General features: G+C 36.5%; 1 long non-coding RNA gene across 4 annotated transcripts in view; it reads right to left on the bottom strand.

The window, feature by feature from the left end:
- Positions 1-20,970, bottom strand: part of LOC103347702 (uncharacterized) — a 465,165-nt gene that overhangs the window by 389,247 nt on the left and 54,948 nt on the right. The gene's annotated exons all lie outside the window — the stretch shown is intronic.

The following is a 20,970-nucleotide window of genomic DNA, read 5'->3' as shown; positions in this document are numbered from 1 at the left end:
AGTTAAGTATATTTTCATGTTTGTGCACTGTGTATATTTCTCCTGTTGCAAAATATCCATATACACCTATTGCCCTATTTTCTATAAGCTGACCTTTTTCTTTTTATTTAGAGACACTATTTCTATACTGCAGACATCAGTAATTCTTATTTATGATGATGCTCAATTGTTATCTCCTAGTTTTTGGCTTGCCCTTTTCTTAATGGTCACTTTGAAGATTAGAAGTTGATTATGTGAATGTAGCCAAGTTTCTCAGTTTTTTCTTTATGGTAAGATCTATTTGTGCTTTATATAAAATCCCTCTGAAATTTAATTTTCTTCTCCTATGTTCTTCTCTGAAGGTTTTCTGATGTAAGTCCTTGCTCCAACTCATTTGATTTATTTTAGGGGATGAAGAAGAGGAACATATTCATTTTTCCATTGAATAAATGGTATTCCCAGCACCATTTCTTGAAGTCTCTGTTCTGCTCCCATGAAAGTTTTAAAAGATCAAATTTTCCAATATAAACATGAGATCAGTTTTTTGCTGATCCCTAAAGGACACTGGAGTTGAAGAGGGGCCTCAGCGTTGTCCACCAGTGGCACAGTTCCTAGGATGTCATAGTTGAACAATTGCCAGTCATTGTTCAAGCACTGAGTTTTCCAGTCACTGAGTGTACTGGTACAACAGGTGGATTACTCTGTGTTAATTTTAATCACAATAAGAAACCAAACCCAAACTGAAACAGCTTAATTATTAAAGATAATTAAAAATAACACTAAAATAACTTAGAATATGTCATCAATAAATATCTAAATATCATTAAATTATATTTAATAAAATAAAAATGGTCATAGCATTTTAAAATAGAATACAAAAATGTGTATATATAGGTTGAGCCAAATTATATTGCAGAGAGGAAGATAGGTATACAGGTATTTTCTGTCTTATTGCTTGTATTTTCACAATACTTTGTTATCATACAATGCTACATTTCAGAGAAAGAATAAAATCAAGAAGTAGTAGAAGGAAGTGACAGAGAGAATCGTATATTAACATGTATAAATATAAGTATGCAAACTGCATCAGTTTCAGTGCCATGTCCCTGTGGGTTACTGTCAGTTGGAAACTGTTTGGAATGTGCTTGTCTCATTTCACTCCAAACTCATCCAGTCAGTATCTGGGTGTTTGCTTCCTATTTCACAGGAGAATATTTTATTATAGCTTAGACCTAAGAGACCTTGGAGATCCTAAACAGCGTGGTTGTTTGTGTGTGTGTGAACGCATGTCCTCACACGTCCTTTATTATCTCATGTGGTACACTGGTAATTGTGACATCGAACCATTGCCAGAGGAGACTCTGGAGAGGATTTAACAAACTTAGAAAGCCTACCACAGGAAGAACTGAGCTGCTTCATGCTGTTTTTGGCCACAGGAAGAGGATATGTGTGGCTGTCTCCTGATGCACGAAGCTTCACACTTGGTGAAGGCATTTTTACAGCAGAATCCCGGGGAGCCCATTAGAGTAGCAAATGCATGAGCCAGTGGTTATCCCCATGATCAGGGCACCTCTTTCATAAGGCCACCTATTTGCTCCTTCCAATATAAATTATTTCAAGTCAAGTAAAAGCATTACTTACAGTAAAGGTCAAATCATTTTGAATGATCAAATCTTTAATTTATTTCAAAAACATCCTCTAAGTGAAAAAATGTCCTTTCACATTTGGATGCCTCAGAAGTGGACAAATGAATTTTTGTGTAACCTCAAATATGTGGCTAAAATTGAGATGAAGCATGAGAAATTTCACAAGGCAGGATTTAAAAAATATATGAGAAATAGAAAATAGAAGTTTAAAATGGAAATGACTTTTTCAACCTTAAATACAGGATTGGCACTTTCACATTACTGTACAATCCATTTAACATCCTTGTGTAACATAAAAGAACTTTATCATCCATGGCTTATACCAGTTTCAAACAGCATTTTTCTGAATACTTTTTAAAAAATGAACTCTAGGTTATACCAGAATATGTAATAACATATACATACTTACAAAGCTACATCATGCTCCTTATAATGGGAGGTATTTTTATTAATATGTAGTGAAGAAAATTCATGAATTAAGTATCATATTTGCATTTTATTACCCTAACAAAAATCATTATTATTTATTTTAAAGCTATGTAAAGATTATTATCCTAACAATGTATATAGTAAAAGCACTATCCTACAAATTTTAAATCTTTGTCAAATTATTAATAATTATATACTACTATAGTTTTAATGATATGTGACTATCTTAAAATTTACTGCATGAGTAAACTTTACATCTTTTCATTTGATTAATTATAGCCCTACCTATATTCTTGTTGAACTATGGTCTTTTTACTTTTTATCTGTTGAACTCTTTATTTAGTGGGCTTAAGCCTTTGACTATAATGAAAATTGAAAATGTTACCTTGAAATAAAAGAGGACTGTTTTAAACATGGGTTGGAAACTTAACCTTGAAAGATATACTTCAACTAATTAACAGTGTATTAATTTACTAGGGCTCCCATAACAATGTGCCATAGATCAGATGGTATAGAACAGAAATGTATTTTCGCACAATTCTGCAAGCTGGAAGCCTAAGATTAAAGTGTCCCTAGGATTAATTTCTCAAAGACACTCTCTTGGAGATGATGGTCACTTCCCTGTGTCTCTTCACATTCTCTTCCCTCTGTGCTCATCTGTGCTCTGATGGCTCCTTCTTATTGGGGCATCCTCATACTGATTAGGGTATACCCTAATAGTCTCATTTTAAATTAACTATCTTCTTAAAGACCCTATCTCCAAATAAAGTCAGATTCTGAGGTGCTAGAGGTTGTGACTTTAGGATGAACTGGAAGCAAATGAAGGGAAGAGGATACAATTTAGTCCATAAAAATCACATTCTTGCAATGGTTGTTCTGCAATTGTTGACTGTAGAAGCATTAAGCAATGGGTCCTCATTGTCTTCAATGGGATAGAACCAAAGATATGCCCCTACAGAACCTCAAGAAATGTAAACCCCCAACCCACCTATCGGCCTATGAGATAACAGACATATCATATAAGATAACCATAAGAACAGATATGGGGAGAAAGGTGATGGCTTCATGTTTGATTGTGTAAGCCTGAAGTATTTGATACCTAAGTAGAGATTTCAGAAAAATATGTAAATCTGAATCTGAAAGGGAAATTTTTGATGGTGGCGATAAAATTTGAAAATTACCTACATGGAGATTTTCTCATTGAAATCATGGTATTAGATGGAACTGCCCAGGATTGGTGCTGTGGCATAGCAGGCTAAGCCTCTGCTGGCAGCACTGACATCCCATAGAGCACCAGTTCATATCCCGCTACTCCACTTCTGATCCAGCTCTCTGCTAATGGACTGGGAAAGCAGTAGAAGATGACCCAAGTGCTTGGGCCCCTGTACCCACACCAGAGACCCAGAAGAAGCTCTTGGCTCCTAGGTTCAGATCGGCCCAGCTCTGGCTATCAGGACCCACATGTGGGCATTTAATTTGTAATAAAGGTCTTTACTAACCTAAGTGATTGCAGGTATGTGGTAGATGCAAAGCCAAATTACAGTGGGAGGGGCGAATGGAATGTGAGTGAATACGTCAAACAGAGGAACTATGCACTGTATTATAGGGTTAGTTGTTTCTCTAAGGCAGTATAATTCCCAATCAAGATTAAAGTTTATGCAGTTCAACTATTATTTTTATTCATCAAAAAGTGGTTAGAACATCTTTTAAAAATATTTAGAGTAGATTATAAGGAACTATTTTATTTGTCCATTGTGACTGAATTCTTCATCATCAATTACTCTCCCTCGTATATAATATTTCTATCCAGTTGTCCAAAAGTACTAGAGTGTTTCATGCTTCATGTGTTTACACACAATGTTTTATTCCTTATGCTCTGCATTGACCTTTTCCACTTGACAAACTTCTTCTTCTTCTTCTTCTTCTTTTTTTTTTTTTTTTTTTTTTTTGACAGGCAGAGTAGACAGTGAGAGAGAGAGAGACAGAGATAGAGAAAAAGATCTTCCTTTTCTTTAGATTCACCCCCAGGTGGCTGCTGTGGCCAGCGCACTGTGGCCTGCGCACCACACTGATCTGAAGCCAGGAGCCAGGTGCTTCTCCTGGGCTCCCATGTGGGTGCAGGGCCAAAGGACTTGGGCCATCCTCCACTGCCTTACCGGGCCACAGCAGAGAACTGGACTGGAAGAGGAGCAAACGAGACAGAATCCTGTGCCCCAACTGGGACTAGAACCCGTGATGCTGGCGCAGCAGGGGGAGGATTAACCTATTGAGCCACGGTGCGGGCCTTAACAAGCTTCTCAACATCCTTTTGTATCCAGTCAGGTCACATTCTCTCCAAGACCTCCTCTGACATACTCCAGGTGTAACAGGGATGCCACCTCCAATACTCACAACGTGCCACACATCTGTCTACTTTATGACAGCTATCTAGTCAGAAATCAAACACTCTGACCATTCATCATGACAAATATATTATAGTAATATGTGATGTTAATATTCAAGAAGCTGAGTGTGGAGTATATTGAAACTCTTTGCATTATTTAACAATTTTTGATTTGTAAATTTAAAACTTTTGAAAAAACAAGTTTAAAAAAAAACTTCAGTGTATTTTCTTTCAATTTCGATAAATTCCTCAGAAGTGCATAGTTAGCAAAGCCTTATTTCACCATAATTCTCAAAGTATTTATGCAAGATTTTAAAAAGCCCTGGGATCTTATAGACCCCACAACAAAGATAAGTCTCATAAAGGCATTTCATGTTACAACACAAAGAAACAATTCTTAATTACTCCTAACTTGAAGAAAAGAGGACTTGGGATACCATCAGTCATTTAAATTAACTGGAGAATTTAATTACATAATAGAAATAATCCTTTATGTCAATTTAACCAATTATTTATCGAATATTTCCCAGATCTCTCAATTGTCACAAGCTTTCAAGAAGTAGTGAGTATATTGCCCCCAGATACACTTTAGAAGCACTATCAGCTATGATGTTAGAAACAGAAAGTTCCAGAGGAAGTAATTTGGAAGAAAGTAAAGAATGAACTCTCTGTCCTTCTAGGAAGAAAACAATTCTAATGGTGACGCTGTAATGTTGCAGGACATTAAAATAATAATAATAATAATCTCTCAAGTTATCAGTCCTCATTAAATGAAAGATAAAAGTAAAAATTTAAGAGATACAATATATAAACTTCAAATTCAGCTAAATAAAGTATTGAAAAACTAAAATAGGATGTAAGATAAAATATATTGCCATTGAAAATTATAGAAAGGTGAACCAACTTGAATAAAGATAATAGTCATATATCAGAATTATAGAGAGAATTGTGCAAAAAATAATTGTTCTGTGGGAGAGCAATATGACCAGGTTTGTTACGACTGCTTCATACCTATTTTTGCAGCTCATTATTGAACAGAAGATGATTAAACACATCACACTTATGAAATATAGCTTTAAAGTATTAAGCCTAGAAATATTTGTAGTTCTTTTATAAAGTAAATCAAACATAGGACTGTAGCTTCAGAAAGTAGAAAATAGTAGGATAGATAATGCATCAGATTTAGTTAACAATTTTTTTTTTTTTTTTTTTTTTTTTTTACAGGCAGAGTGGACAGTGAGAGAGAGACAGACAGAAAGGTCTTCTTTTTGCCATTGGTTCACCCTCCAATGGCTGCCACGGCTGGCGCACCACACTGATCCGAAGCCAGGAGCCAGGTGCTTTTCCTGGTCTCCCATGCGGGTGCAGGGCCCAAGCACTTGGGCCATCCTCCACTGCACTCCCGGGACATAGCAGAGAGCTGGCCTGGGAGAGGGGCAACCGGGACAGAATCCGGCGCCCTGACCGGGACTAGAACCTGGTGTGCCGGCGCCGCAAGGCGGAGGATTAGCCTAGTGAGCTGCGGCGCTGGCTTAATTTTTCTATTTTATCTATAGACTAAAACTTGTTCAGACATGGAAGCAAATTGTTTTAGAGACTATGAAAGAGGAAATAAACTAACAATATGGAGTTTGACCAAACTCAGATTATGACGTCAAAAGGATTTTTTTATGAAAATCATCCAGAGATTTACTTGATCAAAACCATGTGGCTTCCCAATCCAGGCTGCTTTGTAGTAAAGTGAGTTAAATTTTGTATGGTTGGTGGGCAAAGCAAGCTTTTTGCACCACAAAAGTACTGTCTCTTGTTTTAAGAAACGTAACACATTAATATTATTATATTTGAATTGTTGCATTATTCAATATGACAGCAAGCTGGTTGCTATCCCTGCACCTCAGTCAGTTACAATTTTGTGAGTTTATTTATTCTTCAGAGTATTTTTTATGAAGAAAAAATGAATATCTAATAGTCTTTTCTCCCTTTCTGTACACACATATTGTAAGATATTCACTATTCCTTACCTTGTTTTTATCTGTAAACAGGAAGCTTGGAATTCTTTCCATTAGAAATAGAAATATATGTGTATACAAATGGATTAGGGAAACATCATGGTATCTGATGATCTATTAATTTTCAATATTTCTTATATTGCTTTTACTTTTTCCTGGATTTTATATTTGTACTTTTTTATTTTCTTCTTGATTAAGATGGATTATAGTCTAACTTTTTTAGGATTTGTTGAAATACAAATCAACATATATGTAAGTAAACTCTCACACATATATACATGAATTTGATGTAAGTTGAATTATAAATTAATTTTGGAAAAACTGAATACTTTGTGATCTCAATCTTCCCAAGAAGAACGAAGATCTAATCTTAAATTTGCCAGATGTCTCTATTACAAATTAAGCTTTATTTTTTATGTTTGTTCCTCACTTTTTTTTTGTTTTTGTTTTTGACAGGCAGAGTGGACAGTGAGAGAGAGAGACAGAGAGAAAGGTCTTCCTTTGCCGTTGGTTCACCCTGCAATGGCCGCTGCGGCCGGCGCACCGCGCTGATCCGATGGCGGGAGCCAGGTACTTCTCCTGGTCTCCCATGGGGTGCAGGGCCCAAGTACTTGGGCCATCCTCCACTGCACTCCCTGGCCACAGCAGAGAGCTGGCCTGGAAGAGGGGCAACAGGGACAGAATCCGACGCCCCAACCGGGACTAGAACCCGGTGTGCCAGTGTTGCAAGGCAGAGGATTAGCCTAGTGAGCCATGGTGCCAGCCCCTCACTTTTCTTACTAAATTTTTTCTTAGTCCCTAAGCAGGAATCTAAGGAGTGAATGAATACATTTTTATATTCAAAATAATTCAAATCTTTTTTTTTCTCTTTTTGTTTATTTTTGTAAAAGCAGAAGTGTAGAGACTTTTTCTGGTTGTCTTTTTACCCATTATATTGCCATTTCCAGACTGTCTGACTTTGGAAAATTTTTCACTGCTGTGGGTTTCCTTTACTTCACCTCTAACATGAGACTGGTTATAATAATTATAGTACCTATATTATAGGCTTGTTGTGGTAATTAACTGAGAAATACATATGATGGATTTCTAATGTTCCCTCCCATAACAAGCACGTGAAAATGATAATGACGATGATAATGATGAAGTAGAACAGTACCTTGATTTGATCACCCTGGCAAAGAATTTGCTATGTATATGTGCATGTATAGGGATGTGTATGTGTTTTTAATAAGCATATGCTTAAATAAATTTAATTTGTTTTCCATTAATTATAAAACTTGCTAACAACAAATTATCCTGTTGCTGAGACCAGAGAAAACAACTCATCTTGATTTCTCTTTATCTTACAACATGGGACTGACCAGCAATCATGTAATTCAGAGCCCTTGGTACCATCTTCCCTGACAACCTTCATCGCTAGCATAGATCTATTCCATTAGCTTCCTAATACATCTTCCTGTTTCATCTCTTGAACTTAATGAAGAATCTTCAAAACGTTCATGGAGATTTTCAGAATTTTTGTAACAAAATAAACTTATTTCCATTTTTCCATGAACTTTTTGAAATACCCTCAAACAACTTGTTCATAGAGTACCCAGAGGCCAGAGTGCCACCTTTTTAAAAAAAAAATTACTTATTTATTTATTTATTTGAAAGGCTGAGTTACAAAGAGTGAGTGAGAGCCAGAAAGAGGTCTTCCAGTTGCTGGTTTACTTCCCAATGACCACAATAAAAAAGGCTAGTCCAGGCTAAAGCCAGGAGCCTGAATTCCATCCAGGTGCCCCTTTTGTGGGTAGCAGGGACCTAGGTTCTTGGGCCATCTCTCATTGATTTCCCAGGAGCATTAACAGGGAGCTGAATTGGAAGTAGAGCAGTTGGTACTTTAACCGGCACTCATATGGGATGCCAGTGTTGGCAGGCAGCAGCTTAACTCACTGTATCACAATGCTGGACCCCCCAGAGAGATCTTTTTAAACTTTGATCTCATTAATAATTTGCTCAATGGCTTTCTATCAGATAAAATCCAACACATTTACAGTGGTTTAACTGACCTCAAAGATGTGACATCTTCCTGTATCTCAGACAACTAAACATCATTCCCATCCTCTCTCAATCCAAGTCAGTCATGTTAGCTTTTCTGCCCTATACTGAACACACTCTTTCCTAAAAGACTTGGAATTTTTTCTTTCCTTTTTCTTGAATTTATCCCTGTAGATTCCCTATGTTGTCAGTTTCCTCACTATTTTCAAACTTTAGCTCAACTGCATGGTTGTCAGATTAGAAAATAAAAATGTAAGACATCGAATCAAGTTTGCATTTCAATTAAGTGATGAGTACACTCTAACTCCCAAATATTGCATGGGACATATTTATACTAAAAAGGTTATGTCTCACTTATCTGAAATGCAGATTTAATTATCATCCTTCATTTTATCTGACACTCATAAAATTATCTTCTCAGAGAGGTTTCTCTGGCTATTCAACATAAAACTGACCCCTCCCTTCATCTACTGCACTCTCATTCCCAACTTTATTTTTCTCCATAGCCATTATCACTACCTGAAATGTTACTTAATTTTTGAATATATGGGAAAAATCTTTCTATCTAAAAATGTAGGCTTTATGAGGGTAGAAAATTTGTCTCTATTAAACCTTATTCAATGTGCTCAGCATATAAAACATGCTCAAGATACATGTAATATAATGCTAAAATGTATGGAACACAGTTATGTTAAATTAGTATATCCATGAACACATGTAGAATAGAATATTACTACAGAAATACGGATCTATTTTCATCATACCATCTCGTGCAATTGAAAACTTAATATATGAAACTGCTCTTTAAGATCCTTCTCAAACTATCAATAGAGAGTTTTTTCTACTTTTATGTTATTGAGTTTCATCTTACTTAGAGGATTAAAAACATTAAAAGATAAAACAGGACATGAATTCATACATATGGGAGAAGATTAAGGTTAAGTCTTTTAATTTTATATATTAAAAATAAATGTCTCAGATTTCAGGGCTAGCATGGAGGCATAGCCAGAGAGCTCCTACCTATGGTGTCAGCATCCCATACAGACACTGGTTCAAGTCCCAGCTGCTCCACTCCAATCCAGCTCTCTGGTAATGGCCTGGAAAAGCAGCAGAAAATGGCCCAAGTGCTCGGGTCCCTTTATCCATGTAGAAGACTGAGAAGAAGCTCCTGGCTCCTGGCTTCGGCCTGGCTCAGAACCAGCCACTGTAGCCATTTGGGGAGTGAACCAGGAAATGGAATTGTTTCCCTCTCTCTCTCTCTCTCTCTCTCTCCCCCCTTTTTCCCTCCCTCCCTCCTTCCCTCTCCCTCCCTCCTTCTCTCTCTTCAAGATGGCTGAGTAGGGAAAAGATTCGCTGCTTTTGACCAGAGGAAAACAGCAGAAGAAAAGTAGAGGAAGTACATTCCCAGGGGAGAATTGGAGAGACGTTTATAGTGGAAACTCTACAGAAGGCTGAGGGGTGCCATGGAGCAGCGTGGAAAGTGCAGACATGCAGCAGTGAGCAGGGACACCACACATGATTCCCACAGGCAAGGGCAGGAGGACATACCAGTATCTGAGACAAGGTGAGAGCAGACTGCTGCAGCTCCTGCCACTGGTGATATTGCCTGAGGGAGAGTACCTTGCAGACCACACTGACTTTGAATCTGGCCTGGAGCCCTGGCAGGAAGCCAAGTACCCACCTAATCCAATGAAGAAAAAACACATGTCTTTCTCCCACATGGGGGCCTGGTAACCATCAAGAGTATGATACTATCTTGACACCAGACACCAGTAGGGTCTGCAGTGGCTCTCATATCTGGGTATGAACAGGGGATTTTTCAATAGGAAAATAGCCACATTCTTCACTTACTTTGAGTCCAGCTGGGAGAGCTGACAGAGGGCTGTGTACCTACATAAGACTGTGAGGTACCCCCAAGCTCTCAATATATCACAGGCTCTGGGACTCAAACTAGCAAGGTGAAACACGAACAGGTAGATGGCTCTTGGAACACCGCTGTAATCTCCATAGATGGGGCAGGCTCAAGGGGCTGAGCAGTTCCTCTACACCCCAAGACTGTAGGAGCCTTGCACGCTGTGTGGCTGTGAGAATTCTGTGACTGCATGATATTGTGAGGGTGTAACTGGGTTTTGGGGCAATCACTATGTCTGAAACCAGAGGCTCAGAGCTCACTGATGGCCAAGAGGGTTCTTTGTTCACTCTGAGGACCACATACATCCATTGTATGGTCCATGTGCCAGCGTGGATGGAGATTGTACCCACTTTTGGCTAACCTCCATCACTGATTAGCTTGCAAGAGAGGAGGTGAGAGTGGAAATACGCCAACTGCTGACAGTAGAGGGGATCAACCATGACCAACCTGGGTGACTTGCTGGATTCCTGCCCACCCTGGAGCACTGACCAAAGTTCTCTGGACCCATCAAGCACAAACCTGTAGGAACTCACTGAAGGAGCAGACACTCCCCTAAGACACAGAGGTATAGTTCAAAGATAAAACCCATCAAAGAAGAAAACCAACAAGACTGGCTGAGTGGATTAAAAAATAAGATCATTGGATTGCTACCTATAAGAAACATACCTCATCAAAAAAGACACATGCATACAGAAAGTGAAAGGTTGCAAAAAGCTATCCCATGCTAATGGAAAGCAAAAACGAGCAGGCAAAACCATCTTAATATTAGACAAAACAGATATTATCCCAAAAACTTTTTTTTAAACTTTTATTTAGTAAATATAAATTTCCAAGGTACAGTTTATGGATTACAATGGCTTTTTCACCCCGTAACTTCCCTGCCAACCGCAACCCTCCCATCTCCTGCTCCCTCTCCCATTCCATTCACATCAAGAATCATTTTCAATTTTCTATATATACAGAAGATCGAATTAGTATATATTAAGTAAAGATTTCATCAGTTTGGACCCACACAGAACATAAAGTGTAAAATACTGAATTAGTTATAGCAATAATTCACATTGACCAACACATTAAGGACAGAGATCCTACATGAGGCGTAAGTACACAGTGACCCCTGTTGTTGACTTAAGAATTGACACTCTTGTTTATGGCGTCAGTAATCTCCCTAGACTCTAGTCATGAGCTGCCAAGGCTATGGAGGCCTTTTGAGTTTGCCGACTTCGATCTTATTTAGACAAGGTCATAGGCAAAGTGGAAGTTCTCTCCTCCCTTCAGAGAAAGGTACCTCCTTCTTTGATGGCCCATTCTTTCCACTGGGATCTCACTTGCAGAGATATTTCATTTAGGTTTTGTTTTGTTTTTGTTTTTGTTTTTGTTTTTTTTCCAGAGTGTCTTGGCTTTCCATGCCTGAAATACTCTCGTGGGCTCTTCAGCCAGATTCGAATGCCTTAAGGGCTGATTCTGAGGCCAGAGTGCTATTTAGGACATCTGCCATTCTATGAGTCTGCTGTGTATCCTGCTTCCCATGTTGGATCGTTCTCTCCGTTTTTTATTCTATCACTTAGTATTTGCAGACACTAGTCTTGTTTGTGTGATCCCTTTGACTCTTAGACCTATCAGTGTGATCAATTGTGAACTGAAATTGATCACTTGGACTAGTGAGATGGCATTGGTACATGCAAACTTGATGGGATTGTACTGGAATCCCCTGGTATGTTTCTAACTCTACCATTTGGGGCAAGTTCGATTGAGCATGTCCCAAAATGTACATCTCCTCCCTCTCTTATTCCCACTCTTATATTGAACAGGGATCATTTTCAGTTAAAATTTAAACACTTACGAATAATTGTGTGTTAATTACAGAGTTCAAACAATAGTATTAACTAGAACAAAAAAAATACTAAAAGCGATAAAGTATTACATTGTACATCAACAGGACAAGGGCTGATCAAGTCACTGTTTCTCATAGTGTCCATTTCACTTCAACAGGTTTCCTTTTTGGTGCTTGGTTAGTTGTCACCAATCAGGGAGAACATATGATATTTGTCCCTTTGGGACTGGCTTATTTCACTCAGCATGATGTGTTCCAGATTCCTCCATTTTGTTGCAAATGACCAGATTTCATTTTTTTTTACTGCTGTATAGTATTCTATAGAGTACATGTCCCAAAATTTCTTTATCTACTCTACTGTTGATGGGCATTTGGGTTGATTCCAGGTCTTAGCTATTGTGAATTGAGCTGCAATAAACATTAAGGTGTAGAGAGCTTTTATTTTGTTTGCCAATTTAATTTCTTTTGGGTAAATTCCAAGGAGTAGAATGGCTGGGTTGTATGGTAGGGTTATATTCAGGTTTCTGAGGAATCTCCAGACAAACTTCAATAGTGACTTTACCAGTTTGCATTTCCACCAACAGTGGGTTAGTGTCCCTTTTTCCCTACATCCTCGCCAGCATCTGTTGTTGGTAGATTTCTGTGTGGGAACCATTCTAACCGGGGTGAGGTGAAACCTCATTGTGGTTTTGATTTGCATTTCCCTGATTGCTAGTGATCATGACATTTTTTCATGTGTCTGTTGGCCATTTGGATTTCCTCTTTTGAAAAATGTCTATTGAGTTCCTTGTCCCATCTTTTAAGTGGGTTGTTTGTTTTGATGTTGTGGAGTTTCTTGATCTTTTTGTAGATTCTGGTTATTAACCCTTATTCTGTTGCAGAGTTTGCAGATATTTTTTCCCATTCTGTTGCCTCTTCACTTTCCTGACTGTTTCTTTTGCAGTACAGAAACTTCTCAATTTGATGCAATCCCAATTGTTAATTTTGGCTTTGACTGCCTGTGCTTCCAGGGTCTTTTCCAAGAAGTCATTGCCAGTACCCATATCGTGCAGGGTTTCTCCAATGCTCTCTAATAATTTGATGGTGTCAGGTTGTAGATTTAATTCTTTAATCCATGTTGAGTGGATTTTGTGAAAGGTGAAAGGTAGGTGTCTTGCTTCATGCTTCTGCACGTGGAAATCCAGTTTTCCCAGCACCATTTGTTTAACAGACTGTCCTTGCTCCAGTAATTAGTTTTAGATCCTTGATCAAATATAAGTTGGCTGTAGATGTTTGGATTGATTTCTGGTGTTTCTATTCTGTTCCATTGGTCTATCCATCTGTTTCTGTACCAGTACCATGCTGATTTGATAACAACTGCCCTGTAGTATGTCCTGAAATCTGGTATTGTGATGCCTCTGGCTTTGTTTTTGTTGTACAAGATTGCTTTAGCTATTCAAGGTCTCCTGTGTCTCCATATGAATTTCAGCATCATTTTTTCCAGATATGAGAAGAAGGTCTTTGGTATTTTGATTGGTATCACATTAAATCTATAAATTGCTTTTGGGAGAATGGACATTTTGATGATATCGATTCTTCCAATCCATGAGCATGGAAGATTTTTCCATTTTTGATATCCTCTTCTATTTCTTTCTTTAAAATTTTGTAATTATCATTGTAGAGATCTTTAACACCCTTGGTTAAGTTTATTCCAAGGTATTTGATTGTTTTTGTAGCTATTGTGAATGGGAATGATCTTAGAAGTTCTTACTCAGCTGTGGCAATGCCTGTGTATACAAAGGCTGTTGATTTTTGTTCACTGGTTTTATATCCTGCTACTTTGCCAAACTCTTCTATGAGTTCCAATAGTCTCTTAGTAGAGTTCTTTGGGTCCCCTAAATAAAGAATCATATCATCTGCGAAGAGGGATAGTTTGAGTCTTCCTTCCCAATTTTTATCCCTTTAATTTCTTTTTCTTGCCTAATAGCTCTGGCTAAAACTTCCAGAACTATATTGAATAGCAGTGGTGAGAGTGGGCAACCCTGTCTGGTACCAGATCTCAGTGGAAATGCTTCCAACTTTTCCCCATTCAATAGGATGCTGGCTGTGGGTTTTTCATAAATTGCTTTGATTGTATTGACGACTGTTCCTTCTATACCCAGTTTGCTTACAGTTTTCGTCATAAAAGGGTGTTGTATTTTACCAAAAACTTTTAAAACAAAGGGTATGATGTAATGATTAAGGGATAAATTCCACAGGAATATGGTATGTGATAAATGTATATACATCCAAAGTTAGGGTGCTTGACTATTTAAAAGAAATGTTAATGGATCTAAATATAGACATAGATTATTATAATACCATAGTAATAGGAGAATTCAATAACCCAGTTATATCAATGGACAGAACAATGAGAAAGAAAATCAATAAACAACAGACCTAATCAATACTATGGACCAAACTGACCTAACTGATATCTACAGAACATTTCATTCCATAATTGAACAATACACATTCTTATCATCAGTGCATAGAACTTTCTCTGGGATAGACCACATGTTAGGTCATTAAAGCAAGCCTTGGAAAATTTTTAAAAATTGAAATCATACCAAGTATCTTTTCTGAACACAATGTAATTGAGCTAGAAATTAAAAACTTAAGGATCTGCAGAAAACACAAAAACACCTGAACAACTGAACAACTCGTTTCTGAATGAACAGTTGATCACAGAATAAATCAAAAGGTAAATTTAAAAAATTCTTGGAAATGAATAAAAATGACAACACAATTTATCAAACCTTTTAGGATACAGCAAAATCAGTGTTAAGAGGGAAGTTTATAGGAATCAGTGCCTACATAAACAAATTAGAAAGACATCACATCAATGAGATACGAATGCATCTCAAAGAACTAGAAAAACAGCAGACCAAACCCAAAATTAATAGAAGAAATAATTGGAGAAGAAATAAAAAATGAGATCAAAAAAGAATACAAGAATCATTGAGAGCTGTTTTTTTGAAAAAAGAAAAAAAATAAACAAAACTGATATACCATTGGCCCAACAAGTCAAAAAAAAAAAAAAAAAAAGTGGAAGAAGACTCAAATCAATGAAACCAGAGATGAAAAGGGAGATGTCACAATGGATATCATAGAGATAAAAAGAATCATTATAATTTACTACAAACAGCTATATGCCAACAAATTGGAAATTCCAGAAGAAATGGAGAGATTCCTGGACATACACAACCTACCAAAATTGTGTCTGTAAAGACATAGAATACCTAAACAGATTAATAACTAAAAAGGAGATTGAATTAGTAATACTCTCCCAACAACAACAAAAAACCCAGGATCAGAAGACTTCACTGCTGAATTCTACCAGACATTTAAAGAACTAATTCCAATTCTTCTCAGATTATTCAAAGTAACTGAAAGGTAGAGAAGCCTCCCAAACTCCTTCTATGAGTCCAGTATCACCTTAATTATAAAACCTGAAAAAATATACAACATAAAAGTGAACTATATTCCAATATACACAATAAACAGATGCAAAAATCCTCAACAAAATATTAATCAAATCCAATAACACATCAGAAAGATCATTCACCAGGACCAAGTGGGATTTATTTTTGTTAGGCAGGGTTGGTTCAACACACTCAAATCAATAAATGTGATATATCACATTAAATAAATTAAAGAATAAAACCATATGATCATCTCAATAGATACAGAAAAAGCATTTGATAAAATACAATATCCTTAATCAAATTGGTATATAAGTAATATACCTCAACAGAACCCAGGCAATACATGACAAAACCACAGCTAGCATCATATGGGGAAAAGTTGGCAGCATTCCCATTAAAATCTGGAACCAGAAAAGGTTGCCAATTTTCACCACTGCTATCCAATATAGTCCTGGAAGTTTTAGCTAGAGCGTTTAAGGCAAGAAAACGATGAAAGGGATACAAATTGAAAAGGGAGAATTCAAATTATCTTGTTTGCAGATAACATGATTCTATATTTGGGGAACCAAAAGACTCCACTAAGAGACTATTTCTCACATAAGAAGTTTGGTAAAGTTGCAGGATATAAAATTAATACACAAAAATCTACAGCCTTTGTATACATAGACAATGCCATAGCTGAGAAAGAACTTGTAAGACCAGTACAATTCACAACAGCTACAAAAATTTTAAATATCTTTGAATAAATTTAGCCAAGGAAGTAAAGGATCTTGACAATTAAATAACATTCAATAGAAGCCACAAAAAAGAAAAATTTTCCATGATAATGAATTTAAAGAACTAATAGCATCAAAATGACCATGCTACAAAAAGCAATTTTCAGATGCGATGCAATCCTTTCCAAAATACAAATGACATTCTTCTCAGACCTAGAAAAAAATTCTAAAATTCATATGGAAACACAAGAGATCCTAAATATCTAAAGTAATCTTAAGAAACAAAAACAAAGCTGGAAGCATCCCAACATCAGAATTCAATACATACTACAGGGCAGTTACAATCAAAACAGCCTCGTGTAGGCACAAAAAAGGACATGTAGACCAATGGAACAGAATAAATTCCAGAAATCAATCCACACATCTACAATCAACTAATCTTTGACAAAGGAGCTAAAATCAATCACAGGAGAAAAAGGACATTCTCTTCAACAAGTAGTTCTGGGAAAACTGGATCTCTCCAAGCAGAAGTATGAAATATGGGTCACCACTGTGGCATAACAAGCTGACTTCACTGGCAATGCCAGCATCCCATATGAGCACTGTTCCAAGTTCCAGTTGATCCATTTCTGATCCAGCTCCTGCTAACTAGCCTAGGAAATCCATGGAAGATAACCCAAAGGCTTGGACCTCTGCCACCCACATGAGAGACCTGGAAGAAGCTCCTGGCTCCTGGCTTCAGATCTGCCAGACTTTGTATCCATATGGGGAATAAACCAGTGGATGGAAGATCTCTCTTTTCCTCTCTCCCTCCCTCCCTCCCTCCATCCATCCCTCCATCCCTCCATCCCTCCATCCCTCCATCCCTCTATCTCTCTCTGTAACACTCTCTTTCAAATAAATACAAAAATCTTTTAAAAAAAAAAGTATGGAACAAGATTCCTATCTAATGTAAAATGAACTCAAAATGGGTCAAGGATCTAAATCTATGACCTGATACCATCAAATTACTAGAGGAGAACATTGAGAAAACTGAAAGAAATTGGCATAGGCAAAGGCTTCTTGGAAATGAACCCAGAAGCACGCACAATCAAAGCTAAATAGACAAATGGGATTACATCAAGCTAAAATGCTTTTGCACTGCAAAGGAAATACTCAGCAAAGTGAAGAGGCAACCTAAGGAATGGGAGAAAATATTTGCAAACTATGCAACTGATAAAGGTTTAATATCCAGAATCTATAAAGAGCTCAAGAAACAACAACAAAACAAACAATCCAGTTAAGAAATGAGCAAAGGACTTGGGCATGCATTTTTCAAAAGAGGAAGTTCAAATGGCCAACAGGCATATAAAAAAATGCTCAGGATCACTAGCCATCAGGAAAATGCTAATAAAAACAACAATGAGTTTCACCTTATCCCAGTTAGAATGACTCTCATATAGAAATCAATAAACACAAATGCTGGTGAGGATCTCGGGAGAAAGGTACCCTAATCCACTCTTGAAAAAATGTAAACTAGTACATCTTTTGTGGAAAACAGTATGGAGACTCCTCAGAAAGCTAAAATTAAATCTACCATGTGATCTGGCCATCCCATTCCTGGGAATTTGCCCAAACAAAATGAAATCAGCACATGAAAATATTATCTGTATCTCCCTGTTTATTGCAGCTCAATTGACAATAGCTAAGATATGGAGTCAACCCAGATGCCCAACAACCAATGACTAAATAAAGAATATGTGGTATATATACACTATGGAATATTACTCAGCTGTAAAAATAAAAAAGAATTAAATCCTGTGTTTCACAACAATGGACGCAAAAGGAAACCATTCTACTTAATAAAATGAGCCAGTCTTGAAAACATGTTTTAGCTGATCTGTAGTAACAACAATACAAAAAATGAAACATATATGAGCGAAATTAAAATTTTGAGATTTGATGATTGTTTATAGCTCTTGTCTCTACTGCTGAGGAATAATATTTATTTTCTTCTTCCTCTTTGTTAAATTCTTTATTTAGTGTAGGGTTAATCTTATGAATATAAAATAAACTGAAGATCGATCTTTTAATTTCCAAAATTAAAAGAAAGAATATCAAAGGAAGGAGGATGGAGGGTGGGAGAGTGGACTGGAGGGAGGCAGCATGGGAAGTATTATTATAATCCTAAATTTCTATATATGAAATACATGAAATTTGGTCAATTTAAAACTAAATTGAAAAATTTCAGTTTTTTTTTTAAAGAAATTTGATATCATTTGCAAAACAATAATGGTTAAATTTTTGTATTCTCTAATTCTTTATAAGTAGCACTTGAAAGAAAATTTAAACAAAATCATTGCATATAAAATTGTATTCTATATTAAAATAAAAAAGAAAAGTCTCAGATACATGAAATGATTTTCCCAAAGTCATGAAATCAATATAATCTTTAAAATATTTTATTGGTTATTTTCTCCCTACTATAATATAAGCTCCCTGAAAATAGAGAATTTATCTATTTGATTTACTGATTGCTTACAGCATTCTAAAAAGTGCAGTCATGTCACTTATGCTTAATAAATATTTGTGGTTGAATGATGAATCAATGTACTTGTAACCAGCCTTGTAACCCTCAGCCATGTGGTCTTCCATAAGATATGACATATAGCTTGAATTAATAATAATAGACATATATTGAATTGTACATTTTTCATTTAAAAATTAAAGAAAAAAATAATTTATTACAGATAAGCACCAAGCTGTCAACACGTAATTAAGTCACAAAAACCACATATAAAGAAAAAAGCCTATTTTCAGTAATTGTTTCAACTCACACAAAATGATATACAAGAAATGAATTTTTTTTTTTACTTTGCACAGAGTAGATTTTTGAGATAAAGCAACCTAAATTATTCCCAGTAATTAGTGTCTTTGGAGCATATCAAACAATAATCTATCTTCATAACACTTGTTCACACTCTCTAGTTAAAGCAACTACTTTATCAAAGGATTTGATCACAGGAGAGAATTTTTAGAAGTAAAACAGAAGAAGTATTGCATCTTCAATAATGTAATGTTTCCAAAGGAAACACTAAGGTATTACTAAGTGGAATGGAAACTTTACGAGTGACAAGCGAGTATGGGGAAGGTGGTTCTACTTAAATGTGTCATAGGGCCCAATAGACAAATGCATAAAACAGAAAATGAGGAGAATACATGTCCTAACTCAAAATGATGGTTTCTCCTCACCAGGAGAAAATATATGGCCAAATCTTTCTGTTTTCTCAAGAGAAACTGAAATGAATGATTTTACAAAAATGAGAAAATCCATTAAATATCATAGAAGTCAAACTAAGTTGAGGATCAGATGAATATGAATGTCAGAACTGAAATGAACAAAAATAGAAGTTGAAAATTCCAAATAATACTGGGAAAAATAATGTCTTTTAAAACTCTAATTAACACTAGTGTAAAGATAGGAAAGTATTATATCCTTAAAAAATAGCAAGATGCTACTAATTTTTAAAATCATGAATATGAAATGAAAAAATAGTCAAAATATAAAATTAATTGTATGAAAAAATCATTAATGAGAGATAAAAGCAAAGTAATCTTTCAGACATTATAACAAAAAGGCAGTAAGAGAAAAAAAATAAGAGAATTTAAAGATCATTCAAGTTAGTCCTTCTTTCATATTATAAGTTTATGAAAAGACAAATGTATAAATGAAAGGGAAGCTACTGTGAAGTCAGGAATACAAAATAATTTCCCAAAACTCTTAGAAATACTTTTCCAGCTTGAATATACACATCAAATATTCAAAAGAATGCATTATAAAAAATTCAATTGCCACTGTAAAATTTCAGAAAAGGCATAAAGATAATATCCTAAGATCTTCAAATGAACATGAATAGCCCTTTATGAAGAATTTCAAGTCATAAACAGTGAAACGGATCTCACAATCATATGAGGTTTCCCAACTGTTTGATCCTAAAATACCTTCAAAATTTGAAAGGAGGGGCCAGCACCGTGGCTCACTTGGTTAATCCTCCGTCTGCGCACTGACATCCCATCTGGGCACCAGGTTCTAGTCCCGGTTGCTCCTCTTCCAGTCCAGCTCTCTGCTGTGGCCCTGGAAGGCAGTGGAGGATGGCCAAGTGCTTGGGCCCCTGTACCCACATGGGAGACCAGGAAGAAGCACGTGGTTCCTGGCTTCAGATCGGCACAGCGCCAGCCATGGCGGCCATTTGGGGAGTGAACCAAAGGAAGGAAGACTTTTCTCTCTGTCTCTCTGTCTCTCTCACCGTCTTAAACTCTACCTGTCAAATAAAAAAAAATTTTTTGAAAAGAAATTGATTTTCAGCCTAAGATTCTAAACCTACTCAAAATGTCTGTTATCATGGTAAAATATTCATTTTCACCTAAGGAGTGATTTAAAATTCAGTTTTCATGCTAAATAAAATTTAAAAAAGAATATAAAGGTGCCATTGGTATGGCATGCTGGGTAAAGCGGCCACCTGCACTGACAGCATTCCATATGGGCACTGGTTTGAGATCTGACTGCTCCACTTCCAATCCAGCTCTTTACTGTGGC

Source organism: Oryctolagus cuniculus, chromosome 2, assembly GCF_964237555.1.
Source record: "Oryctolagus cuniculus chromosome 2, mOryCun1.1, whole genome shotgun sequence".
Lineage (NCBI taxonomy): Eukaryota > Metazoa > Chordata > Mammalia > Lagomorpha > Leporidae > Oryctolagus > Oryctolagus cuniculus.
Note: the sequence above shows the minus strand (reverse complement) of the source record. Positions and strands in the feature narration are given on the sequence as shown.